The sequence below is a fragment of the Elephas maximus genome, chromosome 26, assembly GCF_024166365.1.
Source record: "Elephas maximus indicus isolate mEleMax1 chromosome 26, mEleMax1 primary haplotype, whole genome shotgun sequence".
Classification (NCBI taxonomy): domain Eukaryota; kingdom Metazoa; phylum Chordata; class Mammalia; order Proboscidea; family Elephantidae; genus Elephas; species Elephas maximus.
Window position 1 is genome coordinate 18427447 of NC_064844.1, and position 20826 is coordinate 18448272.

Below are 20826 nucleotides of genomic sequence, written 5' to 3' on the forward strand. Positions count from 1 at the left end.
CAATCTGCAGAGTTCCATCCTTGGTCCAATTTGTCCCTGTTGCTGAAACCCCCCCCCAGCTTTTATCTTTTTACATACAATAAAATGCACCCTTTTATGTATATAGTTTGATGAGTTGTGACAATTGTATACACCTGTGTAACCACCAGCACAATCAAGATACAGACCATTTCCATCACTTCAGAAAGTTCCTTTGTGCCCCTCTGAAGTCATTCTCCCTCCAGCCCCCTCCAGACTTAGGCAACCACTGACCTGCTTTCTGCCAGCAGTTTTGCCTTTTCTAGAATTTCAAGTAAATGGAGTCAGACCCTTCGTACCCCTTTGTGTCTGGCTTCTTTCACTTAGCATAATGCTTCTGAGATCCATCCATGTTGGCATTAGTTTGTTCCTTTTAATTGCTTCCATGGCTTTTCTAAACTTTGGATCTTAAAAGTAAATTTGGACCAAGACTGAGGTAAATGCCTAAAGAAACTGGTTTAGGCCTATGTAAAGACTGTATCATTAGCTACCCGCATGTGTCCCTTATCCATAGTGGATTTTTTTTTTTTTTTCCCTTGGCCACAACACTAAGTTTTTTCAGTGAAATGTTGCTGAAATCAGAGGTATTTCATGTTCCTATTTGTATCTGACCACCCAGATGATGAAACGAGGGCTAGAGCTACCCTGGACTTTGTCATGATTTTATGCTTGGTTGCTTGACATGAATGATTTCAAACATATACACAGAGATCACCTTTTTAACATCAGCTAAGAACCCCAGGAAGAAAATAACTGCACTCTCTAATCTCAGCAGTTTTCCAATTAGCAGTGTGAATGAAGTAGGTCCAAGGATATGTGGCTTGACTTCTAGTTGTTCACTGACCTCTCCCCACTACCAAATACACAGCTCCTGATTACAAAAAGTAAACTAAGATTCATACGACAACAACAAAAAGTAGCTGCTGAGGCTACCTATGTACAACCAAAATCCTCATGGGATTTGGAGGAACACCCAGTTAATTGGTCTAATAATTTGTTCAGCGCTTCTGTTCTACCCCCTAGTTCATTTCATAGCACCTGGGGTCTTAAAAGATTGCAAGCTGCCATCCAAGGGACAACAACTGGTCTCTATTCACATGGAGCAACAGAGGAAGGAGAGTCGGGAATAGGAGGAGGATATGGAATGTGTGGCTAACCGCCTCCATGAACAACTGCCTCCTTGGCCATGAGACCAGAAGAACTAGATGGTGCCCAGCTATCACTACTGAACATTTTGATCAAAGATTCTATAGAAGAATCCTGATCAAAAGGGGGAAAATGCAGAACAGAATTACAAATTCTCAAGGACTCCAGACTCCTGGAGCCATGAAGGCTGGGTAAACACCTGAAACTATTGCCCCGAGGTAATCTTTAAACATTAAACCAAAAATATCCCCTGAAGTTTTCTTAAAACCAAACAATAGTTTAGCTTAATTAGTAAATAACGTCTGCCTTGAGCATTATGCTCTTTTAAGAACTATCTATATGGGATCAAACTGACAACAGCAACTTGAATTATACAGGAATCTTAGGGGGCAATGAATTAATGTTAATGGGGGGGATATAACTCAGAAAAGGAGGGTGAGAATGGTTACACAACTCGAGGAATGTAATCAATGTCATGAAATCAATGTCATGAAATGGTACATGTAGAAACTGCTGAATTGGTGTATGTTTTGCTATGTATATTCTCAACAACAAAATAAATAAAATTGTTTAAAAAAAGGAATCAGACAGCAGAGGTTTCATAAGGCTTTTTGAGGAAATTTATCTGTAGATTTGAATGTCTAATCATTTTAGTATTATGTTTATCAGCAGTTAGTGAAATTAGACAGAACATGACTATTGTACTTTTACTAAATAACACATGCCTCCTATGTTTGTTGCCAACCACGCCCTCCCCCTGCAAGGTATTTTCATAAGAGCCATCATGCCAATTTGTTTTAAACACTGCTGTAAAAAAATGAGCACAACACACTGACAAAAACACCTTGGGGCGGGAGTGGGGGTGCCCGGTTGGCAAACAATTAGAGAAGGTATGTGCTATTTGCATTAAAATATGGTTAATACATAATCACAGTCCTAATAACCACAAAAGTGAATTAACTTTACCTTGGAACATGGTCTTGTATGTCCAACATGTGTAGGAAGAAGGTTTCTCATAACATAGTGTACAGCCAGTTCAGCACAAAAATCATCACTATGACTGGCCAAACAACTCAGACACCGATGTCTGCTAGAATTTGCTTCTCAAGATAAGGTACTTACTTCGTGGCACCTCACACTACTGATAACTCCTCCCTTCCTAAAGCTCTTTACACTATGCCGACGACTTCCAAAGTACTCACAACCATTCACCCTTATTCCCTTCCTAAATTCAAGGGGGGCGGAGGGTGCAGTCCTCTGAATAGTAATTAGCCTTCAACTCAAAACAGTCTCTGCCTTCTGATCCAATCTCATTGATTCAGCTATCATCTACATATTACATACCGACTTCTCAGATGAATTTTAATCTAAACCCACTAAAACCACTGCCGTCGAGTTGATTTGGACCCATAGTGGGAATTTTGATCTAGATTTTAAAATTAAACTTGCCTGCTCTCAAAAAAAAAAAAATTTTTTTTGTGGCTCTAGATTTTTCTTCAAACATATTCAAAATTTTCATCTCTATACCCAAACCACTCATAGCTCAATCTGCCCATTTTTGTTAATAACAGCATCTAATAACCAAGGCTAAAAACCATAAGTTTTCTTTGATATAAATCCAACCACTGCATTCTAAATCTGTATGTTCCATCTCCTCCTTGATGCCATCTCTAACCTTTTATCCCACTCTCACTGCTCCTCTACAATTATCCATGTTCTTTTTAATATTTTTGCTGTCCTTATATCCCTTCCAAAAAATCGGACATTGAAAATCCTACGGGGCACAGTTCCACTCAGACACACGTGGGGTAGCCATGAGTCACAATCAACCCAGGGCAACTGGTTATCCCCTCATACCGTTAGCTTGTGCCCTTAGCTCCTAGCAGGTACTGAATAAGATACATGTTAAGTTAAAAGACATCTCCTCAAGAAAAGATATCCTAGTCAGTCACTCCAATGTTCCCAGAAATTTTACATCGGCAAAGATCTAAAAATTTCCTGCAACACTGATTAACCTCTATCATCTATTGTAACATGTATGAAATCCAAGCAGTGCTTCATTTCCAGCAATTTTACCTTTGGTGATTCATATTTAAAGGACCAAGACAATCACACCTACTTACAGCAGACAGAGGCTATTTGGAGCAGACAGACACCTCGCATAGAGCATCCCCAGCTCCCCACCTCAGTCTAGCCCCACGGCCCTTTTTGAGAACACCTCTTGGCTCTATGCGAGAATCCTTCAGCCCAGCTCTCTCTAGAGGTCCTTGGGCTTAAAGAAAGGAGCTAGACTAAGCCGAGCAAAGGGAGGAATGTATAGAGGAAAAGAAAATAGTCAAGAGATTGTTTACTATAACTTAAAGCAACCACCCTTCTCCGCCCCGCCTGCCCCCAAAATTACCATTCAAGTACTAACCTTTCAAGAATTCAATTCAATCCTACTATTTTGGGGATTGTTTTAGCACTCATTTTAGATTAAAATTTTTAATTAATGTCATTTTACAGACACACCATCTAATTAACCCCTAAAAACAAATACCATTTACAAAAAGAAACACCAGCTTTCTAATGACAAAGTAAATTCATATTTATGCCTACAAAATTTATCTTGTCATTAAGAAAAAAACAGGGAAATAGAAAGTAGGGCAATCGATAACGGTTAATACTCAAAAGCAGAAATTCAAATAGCCAATAAACATATGAAAAGATGTTCACCCTCACTAGTAACAGAAGAATGCAAAATTAAAGTCAACAACGAAATACCAGGTCTCCCTCCTTAGGAAAAGAAAGACTCTCAATACCAAACGTAAGCAAGAACATTAGAGCTGTGCTATCCAACCCAGCGGCATTTGAAATGTGGCTAGTCCAAACAGAGAGCTGCTCTGAGTGGAAAATAAACACTGGATTTCAAAGAGTTAATATGGAAAAAAGAATGTAAAATAGCTCATTAATTCTGTACTGATGAGGTATTAAAACGACTACATTTCAACACTAGATTAAATAAAATATATCACTAAAATTAATTTCACCTGTTTTTTTTTTGCCTTTTTTAATGTGGCTACTAGAAAATTTAAAATCACACACATACATGATCCACATTACATTTATACTGGCTAGCACTGACACAGAGCAACTACAGCTTCTACCTAACACTAGCAGAAGTATAAACTGGTACAGCCACTGTGGAAAGAATTCTGGAAATCCCAAGGTAGGTCACAAGATGGAAACTGCCTATAATTCAGCAACCATACTCCTAGGTACGTGCCCCAAAGAGGCTTTTGGACATATGCATAAAAAAAAAAATGCATAAGACATGTAAAATTATGTTTTAGCACCATTGTGTATAATAAGAAAAGTAATACAGATGTCTGTCCAAAAGAGACTAGAAAAACTGTATCATAACCACACAATAGAATGCTTTGCAACAGGAGGGAAAAAAGAAATAGAGTATCAAAAAGGAAGAACTGTGAAAACATGCTAAGTAAACAAAGCAAATTGTATTAAACATTTAGTTAGTATAGGACCATGTAAACAAAGTATAAAGTCACTTAAAACAATGTTATTTAGAGACAGATACATACAGAGATCACATAGACATGTGCATATATATGTATGTGTGTATATGTATGTACATACACACATGCAAATATATACATACATAAAAGGCAGTAAGCACAAACTCACAACAGTGGCGGGGGGCAGGGAGATGGAATCCAAGAACATTACAGAGGACTTTAATTGTACTGGTAATGTTCTAGAGATCCTAAATTAAGATGAGTAGTGGGTACTGTGGTGTTCATTACTCTTCGTAACTCTTTATGTCTGAGATATTTCTGTTTTTAACACATGATTTTATATACCACTTATAGCATTAACTCAGTATACTTTATCGTCTTCTGTAACATAACAAAGCAATAACTAAACAGTTTTAACCATGTTAAAAGCAGATATACCTTGAATAACATCAGGGTTCAGGAGAAGCTACATAGAAACAATTATAAAAACACCAATTTTATACCATTACAATGAGAAAAAGGGAGCAAAACATACATCCAAGATCAGAGGTCAAGGAAATTATTCTTTAAAGAGCCAAAGAGTAAATATTTTGGGCCTTGCGGGGCCCTATGGTTTCTGTCACAAGTACTCAACTCAGCTGTAATGGCAGTAAGGCAGCCATAGACGACATGTAAATGGATAAGAGTGGCTGTGTTCCAATAAAACTTTATTCACAAAAACAGGCAACAGGCCAATAGGCTCTAGTCTGCTAACCCCTGTCTAGATCCATCTTTAAAAAACAAGTCAGTAAACCCATTAAGTGAAAGTTTGAAGGGGAAATTGACTTGCATAGTAACAATATATCATGTCATGGGTTATCTGGTAATCATAAGGTGAAAGCGTTCCTTCTCTACAGAGACATCTAGCAGTACCACCTTAACCCAGTTGGTCAAACGTAGCACCACTAATACTGTGACAGTGGGGCATCCTGTAACTCCTGATGCGATGTAACGTGAAACAACATTACCTGTGAGGTATCCTGGCCAAAATATTTAACCTTAATTTAACGAAGTCTTTAGATCTAACTTAACGGTTTACACAAAGAATACATTTTAAACAAGACTTAAAAGAAACAATTATGCAACTTCAGAATACAGGACGTGTGTTATGGATTGAATTATGTCCCCCCAAAATATGTGCTGTAAATCCTAACCTCTATGCCTGTGATTCTAACCTTATTTTGGAATGGGCTGCCCGTTATGTTAATGAGACATGATTAGCATAGGGCGTATCCTGAGTCAATCTCTTTTGAGATATAAAAGATTCAACAAGCAAGCAGTGGAGAGATCAGGGAAGACTGATGCCAAGCCACATGGAGATCTCCAGGGAACCAGGAAACAGCAAGTGACAAGACAAGACCTTCCCCCAGAGGTGACAGAGAGCAAAAGCCTTCCCCTAGAGCCAGAGCCCTGACTTTGTACTTCTACCCTCCTGAACTGTGAGAAAATAAGTTTGTTTGCTTAAGCAATCCACTTGTGATATTTCTGTTACCATGGCACAAGATAACTAAGACAACGTTCTACAAGATAATTGGCCTCATCTCTTCAAAAGGAAAAAGTCACTCTTCAAAAAAAATAGTAGGGGTTTTAATTTAAAAATGAGATGCTGTGGAAAACACTTTAGCGGTTTCTCAAAAAGTTAAATGTAGAACAATATAACCAGCAATGCCACTCTAGGTATATACCCAAGAGATTTGAAAGCTGTGACACAGACTCATGTATACCAATGTTCACTGCAGCACTAACTACAATAACTGAAAGGTAGAAACAACCTAAATGCCCATCAACAGATGAACGGACAAACAAAATGTGGTACATACATACAGTGGACTACTACTCGACCATAAAGAGAAATGAAGTCCTGATACATGCCACAACATGGATGAACCTTGAAAACATTATACTGAGTGAAATGAGTCGATCACAAGAGGACAAATATTATGTGATCTCACTGATATGAAATATCTAGAATAGGCAACGGTATAGAGACCAACGAAGAAGAATTGATGCCTTTGAATTATGGTCTTGGCAAAGAATACTGAATATATTATGGACTGCCAGAAGAATGAACCAATCTGTCTTGGAAGAAGTATAGCCAGAATGCTCCTTAGAAGCAAGGATGGTGAGACTTTGTCTCACATGCTTTGAACATGTTATCAGGAGGGATCAGTCCCCGGAGAAGGACATCACGCTTGGTAAGGTAGAGCGTCAGCAAAAGAGATGAAGACCGTCAACGAGATGGACTAACAGTGGCTGCAATAATGGGCTCAAACATAGCAACAACTGTGAGGATGGTGCAGGACCAGGCAATGTTTCATTCTGTTGTACACAGGGTTGCTGTGAGTCGGAACTGACTTGACGGCACCTAACAACAATAACGTAGAGACCAAAGTTCTATTAGTGGTTACGAGGACTGGAAGGGAAAAAGGAAGAAGCATTGTTTGGGAAGCAGGTTTCTGTTTACTGTGATGGAAAATCTGGCAAGGATTATGGGTGACGGTAGCACAACACGACTAACATAATTGATATCACTAAATGGTACATGTGAAAAACGCTGAATTGGCAAATGTTGTGCTCTCTCGCTCTTTCTCTCTTTACAATAAAAAAGAAAGAAAACTAAGACATAACAAATGCAATGTAACGTATAACCCTTCACGGGACCCTGGTTGGGGGCAAGGGCTACAGAAATCATTTTTAATACCATTGGGGAAATGTGAATATGAATTGAGGGTTAGATGATATTAATAACCATTGCCATTGAGTCGATCCTGACTCATAGCGACCCTACAGGACAGAGTAGAACTGCCTCATAGGGTTTCCAAGGAGTGATAATATTAGGAAATTATTCATTTTGTTAGATATGCTAATAATATCATAGGTATAGAGAAGAAAAATGTCATTTTTGGAGATTCATACTTAAGTATTTAGGTGTGAAGTGACATGATACATATATTTTTAAATGCTTCAGCAAAGAGTTACATTTATATAGATGAAGAAAATATAGCAAAAATATAAACTGTTGATTTAGGTGGTGGGTATATACTCAGTGTACTCTTCTTTCTAATGTTTTTTAAGATTAAAAATTTTCATAAATAGGAAAAATATAAGATGATTTTTAATTTAGTTTACTAAATTATACTCGTCACTCTTCCGAAAAAAATTTTTAGTCCCAAAGCTCCCCCCAAGTCTTCAGAGTTACATATCATAATTTATCCAAGTGAAACACTCCTGAAGTTCATGACCCTGATGTCTTTTAACCATTTGATTTCTAAAACTGAGAACAGGCAAAAATTAAAACATCAGACACTCTTATTAATTACACCACCATCTGATTGATTTTTATGTATTTTAGAAGAATTTTTAATATATAAAATATTGCTGGTACAGTGGTTAAAGCACTCAGCTGTAACCCACCAGCTGCTCACTGGGAGAAACATGTGGCAGTCTGCTTCCATAAAAATTACCGCCTTAGCTCACTCCAATAAGGCTAGCATTAATCCAAAAAAAAACGCAAAATAGTAAATGTTGGAGAGGTTGTAGAGAGACTGCAACACTTATACACTGCTGTTGAGAATGTAAGATGATACAACCACTTCGGAAATTGATTTGGCACTTCCTTAAAGAGCTAGAAATAGAAGTACCATACAATCCAGCAATCCCATTCCTTGGAATATATCCTAAGAGCCATCACACAAATAGATACCTGCACACCCATGTTCATCGCAGAACTGTTCACAATAGCAAAAAAATGTAAACAACCTAGGTGCCCATCAACAAATGAATCGATAAACAAATCATGGTATATTCACACAATGGAATACTATGCAACAATAAAGAACAATGATGAATCTGAGAAACATCTCATAACATGGATGAATCTGAAAGGTATTATGCTAAGTGAAATTAGTCGCAAAAGGCCAACTATCGTATGAGACCACCATTATAAGAACTCAAAAAGTGGTTTAAGCACAAAAGAAAACATTCTTTGGTGGTTATGAGGGTGGGGACCGAGGTAGACAGGTATTCGCTAACTAGAGAAAACTAGAGAGTAGGTAAGAATTACCTCAGGCAGAGGGAAGGACAACATACAACACAGGGGAAGTCAGCACAACTGGAATAAACCAAAAGCTAAGAAGTTTCCTGAATACAACCAAACACTCTGAGGGACTGAGCAGCAGGGGTGGGGATCTGGGGAACCATGGCTTCAGGGGACATCTAGGTCAACTGGCATAACAAGGTTTATTAAAAATATGTTCTGCATCCCACTTCGACGAGTGGCATCTGGGGTGTTAAAAGCTAGCGAGCAGCCAGCCATCTAAGATACATCAATTGGTCCCAACCCACCTGGAGGAAAAGGAGAAAGAAAAACTCCAAAGACACAAGGAAAATATGAGCCCAAGAGACAGAAAGGGCCACATAAACCAGAGAGCCCATTAGCTTGATACCAGAACTAGATGATGCCCAGCTACCACCAATGGCTGCCCCGACAGGGAACACAACAGAGAGGCCCTGACAGAGCAGGAAAAAAGTGGGGTGCAGAACTCAAATCCTAGTAAAAAGACCAGACTTAATGGTCTGACTGAGACTGGAAGGACCCTGGAAGACATGGCCCCCAGAATTTCTGTTAGCCCAGAACTGAAACCATTCCCAAAGCCAACTCTTCATACAAAGATTAGACTGGACTATAAGACATATAAAACGATACTCATGAAGAAAGTGCTTCTTAGCTCAAATAGACATATGAGACTAAATGGGCAGCTCCTGTCCAGAGGCGAGATGCAAAGGTAAAAAAGGACATGAGGCAGTTAAATGGAGATGGGAAATCTGGGGTGGAGAGAAGTGTGCTGTTATGTTGTAGGGAGAGCAACTAGGGTCACATAACCATGTGTGTACAAATTTTTGTATCAGAAACTAACCAATTGTAAATTTTCACTTAAAGCACAACTGAAAAAAAAAATTACAACCTTGAAAACCCTATGGGGCAGTTCAACTCTATCCCACAGTTTCCCTATGAGTCAGAATCGACAACACAGCAATGGTTTTGGATACTTCCATTTTAGCATATTTTACTTTTTACCTGCATAATTATTCATGTATCTGTTTTATTACCCTCACTCCCCAGATGGCAGACTCAAATAATCTTTGTTCCTCAAAGTGCCTAGTGCTGGTAGACAATTTTTATTGACTAAATAAAAACAAATGGAAAAAATTTTATCAACTCTTTAACAAATTAAGCATCGAGTCCTTCGTAAGGAATTAAAACTGCTATTCTTTTTTCCCCCCACTCCTCTCCTCCCCCTAAAAGGTGCCGTTTCCATGAAGAAATTCATTAAATATTTACAGACTACAACACAGATACACAGGTAAGTTGGTACATAAAACTAACTTAGCTGTTGCCCTTAGTGGCTTATACGCTGGAGAAAATGAGAAACTTAGAACAGAACTCCTGATTTTAAGAGTCAAAAGGACCTCACGATATCATTAGGTTAGTTCTCTGCCCAAAATCAGGAAAAGTGTGACATTACAGATTAAGGCTACTGAATCCTAAAGGAATAAGTAAGTCACAAAATTTAAGTAGCAGCAGCAGTAACAGAGAACACTTAATAAATGTTAGCAGTTATAGCGTGCCAGGCCCCATAAACAGTTTTACAGGGATTATCTCAATCCAACAACCTTATGAAATACAGTATCGTCATCCTCACTTTACAAATGAGGAAACAGAGATTTAGAAACATTAAGGAACTTACTTTAAGTTACCTATCTATGGAGTGGTGGAGTAGGGATTCAAGTCTAAGCAGCCTGACTTTAGAGTCAATGCACTCCCATCACTACACTCCTTTTGAAGCTTTTTCCAGAAGCATAATAACCTACTCCAAGTATAAACATACATTTATAAACACATATAAGCAAACAGTGCTGAGCGTCCTATCCAAAAAACCAAACCGGTTGCCAACGAGTCGATTCCAACTCATAGCAACCCTAGCGGGAAGTGTAGAACTGCCCCCTAGGGTTTCCAAGGAGTGGCCGGTAGATACCAACTGCTGACCTTTTGGTTAGCAGCCAAGCTCTTAACCACTTGGAAGCCCTATGGGGCAGTTCTACTCTGGTCCATAGGGCTGCTATGAGTCGGAATCAACTCAACAGCAACGGGTTTGGATTTTTTTGTTTTATGTGCCTTATACTTGACTCCATGATAACATAAATCTGAACAAAAAGACACACCTACATGAATTCATTCTATGAGGTGGTCATAAAGTCTGAAAACAGACATTATTTTAACATGGTATTTTAACATATCCTATAATAAGACATCGATAAACCATTCTTATTTATCAACCTGTGTTTTCAGAGTTGGTGGCTACCCTGTATTTAAATTAAAGCCAAGAAAGTAAAGGCAGAGGCAGGAAAAGCAATGCAAACCAAAAGCACACAAGAGCAAATTCACCTGAACTAAAAAACAAACCTATCACTGAGAAAAAAAATTCAAGATACAGGATAAGAGCAGTAATACAATCTAAATCATCACGAATACTTCCAAACCAGCTATAGATTAAAAAAAAAGGAAAGTATAATTGAAAATTATCACGTATTTAGATAAAAGTTATTTCATTTTTACATTTTGTTTCAAAGCACTCCAGCACAGTTGGATAGAAAGAAACTCAGTTTCCTTAAATTTAGGGCCAACAACCACGAAAGCTTTAATCAATTTTTTAATTATATAAACAAAACCAGTTATGAGATATCATTTAAGAAACAGAAGTAAGATTGTTTCTGTAGGATTTTTAAATTTTTTAATCTAAACTGTAGGCACTTAAAGATGGCCAGATGTTGAAAAGTTTAATGAATCTGGTCTTAATTACTGCACTAAATTTAATAAACTCAAAAAGTTCATGTTATCTTACATATCAGTATTCCGATAAAGTGATGAAATAGTTATAAAAATATATTAAAAGTAAAATTAGTAATCCGAAGGCCCATTCGAGTGCAATAAATGAGGTCTCTGAGGTCATGGGTGAAACTATGATCATTTTATACTGAGGCACTGAAATAAACATACGGCAATTTAATTAAAAAAATTTTTAAATCTCTAGTCAAAGCAGCAATCAGAATCACATAAGACTCTGGTTCAGTGACTCTCAAATGAAAACAAAGGACCTGTTAAACCCAAAAGCCAAAAAGATCAAAGATACCTTATATACATCTTAAGTGCTTAAGTGTGTAATGTTTGTACAAATTCTGGAAAATACATCTTTACAAACTGGATCATCACTAAGAAAGCCACAGAACAAAAAGCAGAAAACTAAACACCTGCATCATATCTAAGTGTAAGAGGACAACCTCATGCAGAAAAAACAAAGGCACAACTTCAAGTAATACATCGTATCATGGGAAGTGGTGATGAGTACAGGCCAATACGGCACGATTAAATCAACAGATGTACTGGTTCCATCAGCCATTTTCAGCAGAGTTGTCAAATAACCAGAGAATAGAAGTAACCCAAAAAACCAAACCCAGTGCCACCGAGTCGATTCCGACTCATAGCGACCCTATAGGACAGAGTAGAACTGCCCCAAAGAGTTTCCAAGGAGCGCCTGGTGGATGTGAACTGCCGACCCTTTGGTTAGCAGCTGTAGCACTCAACCACTAGGCCACCAGGGTAGCAGTCACGAATCAGTAACAGTGTTAGCAGGCACTACTGGTCAACCGCTAACATTTCAGCTCTATTCACGTAAGAATAGAAACAGCAGCTGGGTCTTTTTCAAACACAAATGATAAGATATATTTTACAGGCACATCCCAAGTTGCTTACAGGAGACTTAGCTAAAATTCCTGTTCTCCCTCCTGTGATCCTATCATTTCTCCTACCCTCCCTTCTAGAAACCATCTGCCTAGGGTTGGATGGTAAGTGGAAACACCCAGTGCTCCCAGATGCCCTCATATCTAAGGTAGGGATCTCTTCTCTCTCTTTGGCTCACCTTTCAATCTTAACTCAGTGTCTCTCAGGTGCTATCATATTTCCTCCTCTTTCTTTCATCTCTGTTCATATTCCAGTTTTTGTCAAGTTATAAAAAAAAAATTTTAAAAAAAACTTTTCCCTTCCATTTGTTAAAAATAGTAAAACTCCAATCACAGCTTCTAAGCATAGTATAGAAAACACCACCCATCTCAGATATTCCACTCAATTTTTTTTAAGCCATCCACAAAGGAAGCACAGCTGTAATGTAATTTGAAAAACAGAGTATGTTATCAGAAGGTGAACCAAAAAAAAAAAAAAACAAACCCAGTACCGTCAAGTTAATTCCAACTCATAGCGACTCTACAGGACAGAGCAGAACTGCCCCCATAATTTCCAAGGAGCACCTGGCAGATTCGAACTGCCGACCCTTTGGTTAGCAGCCACAGCACTTAACCACTACACCACCAGGGTTTCCATCAGAAGGTAAGCTCTATTTAAAAAAAAAAAGGAAAAGCCAAACCCATTGCTATCACGTCAATTCCGACTGGATTTTGTCTGTTTTATTCAGATTCCAGCCGGGAATGGTGCCTTGCACAATGGTTGGGTAGCTACAGACTAAATGCTATTAACTATATTGAGTTGTTTACTTCTCAGTGGGTTGGTAGTCCAGATTAATTTAAAAAGAACAAAGTCTTCCATATCTAAACTTGATCTCCCATTCATTCTGTCATTTGGAGTTGCTTTGGGTTATTTCCTCCTTGGAAGGGACTAAAAAGGGCCACTTATGTTCCCTTAACTCAGAGCTGACCACGTTAATCAGAAGAAGAAAAAGAAAAACCTTTTGCTAAGATAGGTTAAGCACCCATGGACACTCCTAGACGCCTACTCACAAGACCCACTGCCGTTGAGTCAATTCTGACTCATAGTGACTCTACAGGACAAGGCAGAAGTGCCCCATAGGATTTCCAAGGAGCGGCTGGTGGATTTGAACTGCCAACCTTTTTGTTAGCAGTCAAGCTCTTAGCCACTGTGCCACTATGGCTCCAACTCACAAGAACATCTATTAATTATCCCTTCTCAGTGTTAGGAGCATTCTCACAAACTTACAGCAAGATAAAATGCAATTAGATTTAAGAATCAGTGACATTACTCTCGAGCTTAAAAAAAAACATGCTGCCATCAAGTCAATTCTAACTCATAGTGACTCTACAGGACAGAGTCAAACTGCCCTGTAGGGTTTCCAAGGAGCAGCTGGTGGATTCAAACTGCTGATCTTCTGGTTAGCAGCCACACTCTTAACTACTGTGCCAAGCTTAAAAGTTCTTTTGAAATCCTTCAGAATTTCACAAACGACTCTACTAGCCTTATCAAGAGGAGCTCTGGTGGCACAGTGGTTAAGCGCTTGGCTGCTAACCAAAAGGTCAGTGGTTCAAACTCACCAGCTACTCCGTGGGACAAAGATGTGGCAGTCTGCTTCTGTAAAGATTACAGCCTTGGAAACCCTTTGGGGCAGTTCTACTCTGTTCTACAGGGTCACTATGAGTCGGAATCAACCCAATGGCAATAGGGTTGGTTTTCTTTTCACCCTTATCATACCTGCTTCTTCTCAAGTATGTACCCCTTATGAAACAAAACCTATTCACTTGTTTTATTTTCTTTTACATTACAAATTTAATTATACCTGATAACATAAAGCACGTTTAAAAACAGTTTCCCATGAAGGAAAAGGTTTTTCATATTTCAACTATACAGATATACTTTATACTTACAACCTATTTTGAGGTGGAAGCCATTCTAAATAAAAACCGCAGCAATACTAGAGACAGGTCTTATCCTTTCTACAGTCTCACCAATAACGGTTCCCATGTCTAAGAGTAAAACAAGTTCCTTAATATTCAATAGAAATCTTCCACTCTCCCCTAATATCACATGTTTTACTAGATCTTTTATTCCCAAGGATGCAAAACAAGTTTTCCAACTAGTGATGTTTCTAACCTTCAAGAAGTTTAATTTTTCAAGTAACTTGAAAATTTTTAAAGCCAATAAATATAATCTTAATATTTCCATATACTTCAAAAGAAAACTTTGAATCCATTTTTAGCAAGTTAATATTAAACTATTTATTAAGTCAAAAAAATCTTTAAATTTGTAAACTATGTTTTAAATGCTACACCCTATGTTAAATGTATGTCTAATTAAAATACAATTGGCTACAGAGCTACCGCATTCTTGAAGCTAAACAAGTTATTACCAGAAATATCATCATAAAAGATATGTTATACCACGCAATAACAAGATACTGCAGATGTGTTCACAAGTTAGCTGTAGTAAAAGAAAAAGATGAAAACTGAGTGTAAACTCTTCTGTGTCACAACTTACCACAATTTGGAAACGAAGTGTCTGCTATTAAAATTAAATTGAAGGGAAGAAATAAAGCACCCTGAAATGTGAATGAAAACTTTAAAAAATAGGTATGAGGACCATATGGTATTTGTTTCTTAGGGTGCTAAACAAACAAATGTTGCCACTGAGTAGATTCCGACTCATAGTCACCTTACAGGAGAGAGCAGGAACTGCCCCACAGGGCTTCCAAGGAGTGGCTAGTGGATTCGAACTGCCAACCTTTTGCTGCTAGATGCTACTAAGGACTAAACTGCAAAATCTTCAAATAATCTGAGAAATGAAACTACATAGACAACACTTTTGGAAAACTTCGTAACATTATCAAGAATTTAGTAAATGGTTTTTCTATTATCGTAACACTGATCCAACTACCTGGCCAAAACACTGAAAAAAACCCGTTGCCGTTGAGTCGATTCTGACTCATAATGACTCTTCCAAGTCAGCACCACATTTTAATTCGAAAGACTATAAAAAATGTACATTATAGGAAAATATTGTAACTTTCAACAAGAGCCAGTTTTTTCTGACCTTGTCAACTTGTGAATCAGTTGCTCTTAGAAGCACTATTTAGTCACTACACCATCTCTTCAGATGATGTAATCTTAAGGACTTAGTAATTATAACATGTGAATTACTGGCATAAAGCAGTACTTACTGACATGTCTATCAAACAAACTGAAAAGGCTTTCACCTATTCCTGGAGTCTTCATGGAAATCAGACACCCAGTGTAAGAAAACAGGTGTTGAAAGCGCTGCAGGTCACTTCTAAGAAAATAATCACCACATCAACAAATGAAAAGGATAATGTACAAAAAATGGGGGAAATCTTAACTAGGGAGTAGGAAAAATCATATAAAAATACTACTCCATAACACTAATGCTACAGTATAAAGAACTGCTGCAGAAACTGTGATAACCCTCTAAGAGAAATAAAACAAATGAGCAGAAAAAAACACAAACGACCATTAAAAAACAAAAAGACAAAGACGGCATTGAAAGGTCAGAAGCACACAGAAAAACAGGATTATCCCTGAAAGAAAATCTTTTGACTAAAAAATCTGTTCTAAATACTAAATCTTAAAAGTTCTCTTTAAAACCTCACAGTACCCATTTGGGAGGCCTACAGAAAAACATTTCTTTAAATTGTAATAATATAACTTGTAGTACACAAAAAAACCTGTACTCTTGGAAAAGACTATTATAATAATTAGAATAAGTTGTCTCATTATTTATTGAGAAATGCTCTATTTAAAAGTAGGCCAACAATAGGAACTTTGCTATTACACAACAGAGAAAGTAAATGAAATGTCTATTACCATTCAGTGTCGATGGTCATCTCTCCTAGAACATACTGTGACTTACACTGTCTACACTGAACAACCGACCACTCTGCATCCATGCGGCGGCTCAAGTAAGTTCCTGTGTTAATCCCACCATAAAACCGCAATAATGCTCACATCACAGGAGTTGTAAACGTTGAGAAAAAAAAAATTTTTTTCCCAAAATAGCTACGTAACACTAAGACTACTCAAATTCCCAAACAAGCCTTTTACAAGACTCCTGCCAACTTTATTTTGATACGTTAAACATGTGGAGCCTATTTTAAAAGCTCTTTCACTGGGACGTCACCAAAACAGCTTTCTAGTTGCTCCTACGTTTTCTTTTTAAAAGTTCTCAAGCTGGTTTTAGGCCAAAATGAATACTGATGAATTTGGGCCGCTATCAAATGCTTGAGCAGCATTTTTGCCAAAATTTAATGGGCAAACGTTCTAGATCTGCTAATTCTGACACCAGAGGTCACGCAACTTCAAAACTGAAGAAATAACACTTTCCAACCCTCACTGAGTCCTCCACTTTCAAAACTATTTCAGTGTGACTTTCACATTCTACTTTTAATAACACAATCTTTTTTTTTTTTTTGTTAAAGACGGTAAGCACAGTTAAATTACTAAAGCAACCGCTGTGCCCTATGAAGCTGGTCGGCCTGCTCGTCACGAGCCTCTGACAGATTTGGGGTGCTACGTCCGTCATGGACAGTCAGGTCACGGCCACTTCCATCTAAGTTCACTGATTAAAGGGATGACATCCGACGAGGACGGTGCTGGGGGAGGCAGGGAAGGAAAGCCCGGAGTCTGACCCAAAGAGAAAGAGAAACGATTTAAAGCCACCAAGGAGGAAGGAGACGTTGAGACGTACAGACACACGAAGGAGAGAGAAGATTTAACAAGGAAGTGAGGCGAAGCGCAGACCGGGGCAGAAGCCGATGAGGAAACCCCTAGGAAGGCGGCAGGGTCTGCAAACCAGCAGGCACCAGGCAGGCAAGAGCCCCGGCCCCGGCAGCCCCGCTGCTCCGGCGGGAAGGCGATGCCCGCGGGCTGCGGCGGAGCGAGGGCAGCAGCCGTGTGTCCGCAGGCGGCCGAGCCAACTCCTCAGCCGCCCCGGGCCTCCCAGTCCCCGGCCGAGCGGCGGCGGCCCGCGGCTGGGGAAGGGGCCTACCCGGGAGCCAGGCCGCCGTCCCGCGCGCGGCCCCTGCCTCCGCCGCGGCGGGGGAAACGGGCGAGGCTCGCAGGGTCAGAGGCCCCGACCGCAGCTCGGCGGCTCCCCGAAGGGGTCCCCGGCCTCCGGGGTGCCGCGAGCCGTCTGCCCTCCGCCCGGGCGCCGAGCGGCCTTACCTGAGGCGAGGGAGGGAGGCGAGGTCGAGGGCGTCTCGCTCGCGCCCGGCGCACGGCCCCCCTGCTGCTCTCAGCCCAGGTTTCCAACGGAGGCGCGACCCTGCCTCAGCCGCCGCCGCCCCCTCGGGGTCCCGGCCGCCTCCGCCGCCGCCTTCGGGGCTGTTTACACCGTCGGGCCCCTCACGCCGCCGCCGCCGCCTTCTCTCCACTCTAGCGCCGTTGCCGATTCCGCCGCCGCCACCTCCTCCGCCGCAGCCTCGTCTCTCTGGAACATTTTCCAGCCACCGAACCCTGAGAGAGAGACTCCAGCCGCGCCGGCAGGAAACTCCCCCGCAACTGCTTGGGGGACGAGTCGGTCAGAACACCGGCGGCTTTTCCGCCATTGAGCAGCAGCCGCTCAGCTCCTTCTGCAACCCCCTCCCCGCACCCCGTTCTTCCCCGCCCCTCGGGGAGCCCCGCCCCCAGCTTCCACCCATTGGGAGGCCGCGCGTCTTCTCGCGGTACAGGGTTTGCTGAAGGGCCTGTCAATCACCGATCTCCCGCCCAGTTCGGCTGCCCTCTCCACCTCGGTACTTAGTTTTCCCCGCCCACACTGCCCCGCCTCTAACTTCCTAACCTCCCATTGGGCACAAATGATCACCTTCAATTGGTAAGGTCATCTATCCATCAAACACCGCCCACTGAGCGAGACCCAACCTTTTATTAGCATTTACTTCATTCAGCCCTCCTCTGCTATACACTGTCTCCAGGACGCCTTGGACCAACCCACCCTACCACCCATAAGTAGAGGCCTCCGTCAATCAAAAAAACACCCGCCTGCGTCCCGCCTCGCAAAGGCCGAACCCTAGCAATTCCCTTTTCTTATTGGTCTAAATGGTGAACCGAACCCTCAGTCATTGGCTCCCTCTAAGTGTCTGTCACTGAACTAATTTCCAAGTCCGTCACACCGGCTTTTTTTAAATGAGCGCGCAAAAGGCGGGGAAGCAGCCGAAATGCGATTGGCTAGTCTCCGAAAACGGTCAAACCCGGAGAGTCTGTGCGGATCCTTCCTGGTCTGCGAGGATCGTGCCCCTTTATTTTGTTTTACCAATAAGCCTTGCGTAAAGCAAGTGCCATAAAAGAGTCAATGGGTTGTCCAGTTATAGGTGCCGAGGCCTAATCTCACCAGAATTGCAGGGAGATGGCTAGTGATTGGCTAACGAAACCTTCCTCGGCCCTCATTGAGGGATATAAACGCCTCTCTGAGGCGTGGAGACTGCAAGGGATAGCACAGGCGAAGACCAGAAGCCTTCTAGGGAGGGGCGGTTGTTTTGCTTTCACCAACGGGTGGGGCGCACACGGGAGTGGGAAACTCGGAGCGCAAAGCTTTGGGGGAGGTGTTGCGGGGGGGAAAAAGCCCGGATGTTCTTTAACAATGAAATCATCGCGGACCAATCAGAGCTGCTGAGCTGATCTACCTGCCTGACCTGTCTCCAGAAGGCGAGAGAATGAAGGAGTGGGCGGGAAATTAGGGTGTCAGAAATGGCCGAAAAGCCATGTGAGAAAACGGAACAGGTGGTCCCTTCAGAAGGATTCTGTGCTGTTAGGGACTTTTTAAATTCCTTTTAGGCCCTCACTGCCTGGCATCTAGCCCTTGACATTTCCGCGTTTTGTTTCTCAGTCATCATTGATGAAAACAAAACAAAATTCCCGGCCTCGTGTCTGATGTTCATTCGTTCATTCCACAGTTTTGAGCACCTGCTAATTGCCAGGCACTGCACGTAGAACCGGGGATAGAAAAACAAATTAGGCAATCCCAATTCAAAACGAGAGGTTCTATAATTGAAACATGTGCAAGGGATGGTGGTGACATAAAGGATATTCCCTGTGGATAGGTTTACCGATGAAGGCTTCATGAAGACACAAGGTGAGTCTTGAATGAGTGACAGGAGTTCAACAGGCAGATTAAGGAAGTGGACTTGATTCCTCCAGCAATCGAATTAGACTAGAAGGGGCTGCGAGGTTAATGCCCCAAAATAGAAAACTAAAATGAAACGGAGGCATTCTAATACTTACTTTAGGATACACTTTTTAAAATGCAAGTGACCTGAAAAAAGATTTAAGCCTCATTCATACTTCGGTGTAAATTTGTTGTGGCAGATGATGTAAGCGAAGACCCAAGACAGTGCTGCTATTCAGTTTAGGGGCTGTCAACCTTTTGGGGAGAAGGGAAAATTTAGGAATAGGACGATTGCCCAGGCCTGGTGAGGATGGCAGAAATAAAGACTTGATTCCAATTCAGATTTTTTTAACCTACTTTTAAAGTTTGCCTAAGGATGGCATTTCTCACATCGTAGCGGCTAGACGACCAGCACCGGAATCACCTAGTCATACCTACAAAATTAAGGACTCTGGGGACAAGGCTCAGAACGATGAATTATTAACTAGTTCTCCACATGATTTTTGTGCACACCGATGTTTGAGATTCTCTGTCATGGGGTAAAGGAGCCCTCTTGGCGCACTGGTTACAGAGCTCGGCTGCTAACCATAAATTGAGTGGTTCCAATCCACCAGCTGCCCCACCTGAAGAGAGATGTGGCAGTCTGCTCCCATAAAGATTTACAGCCTTGGAAACTCTATGGGGCAGTTCTACTCTGTCCTTTAGGGTTGCTATGATCTGGGATGGACTCGAAGGCAGTGGGTTTGGTTTCCGTTTTGGCATTGGGTAACGGAGGCAACCCTAAACAAAAATTCAGTTTTTCTACTTCTATGTTACCTTTCTCATGTTGAGATGAAAAACAATAAAGAAGAAAAAGAAAAGTGTTTGAGAGCTCGGCTGCTAACCAAAAGGTAAGCAGTTCGAATCCACCAGCCAGTCCTTGGAAACCCTATGGGGCCGTGCTACTCGCCCGTATACTGTCGCTTTGAGTCGGAACCCACTGGATGACACCTAAAAACAACATATGCATCTCACTTTCCCTTGACGCCTTTGTTATCAGTATGGGATTATATAAACCAAAAAAACCAACCCTTTGCCATCGAGTCGATTCTGACTCATTGCAACCCTATACAGAGTAGAGCTGCCCCATAGAGTTTC

General features: G+C 40.9%; 1 protein-coding gene across 4 annotated transcripts in view; it reads right to left on the minus strand.

Annotated features, from left to right (window-relative positions):
* Positions 1 to 17840, minus strand: part of PPM1B (protein phosphatase, Mg2+/Mn2+ dependent 1B) — an 86303-nt gene extending 68463 nt beyond the window's left edge. For 3 of the 4 annotated variants that reach the window (XM_049870170.1, XM_049870166.1, XM_049870169.1), the window contains exon 1: positions 17751 to 17840. The gene's annotated coding sequence lies outside the window, so the exon portion shown is untranslated. The remainder of the gene's footprint in view (positions 1 to 17750) is intronic. The other variant, XM_049870167.1, reaches the window with a different exon arrangement.
* Positions 17841 to 20826: the final 2986 nt, after the last annotated feature.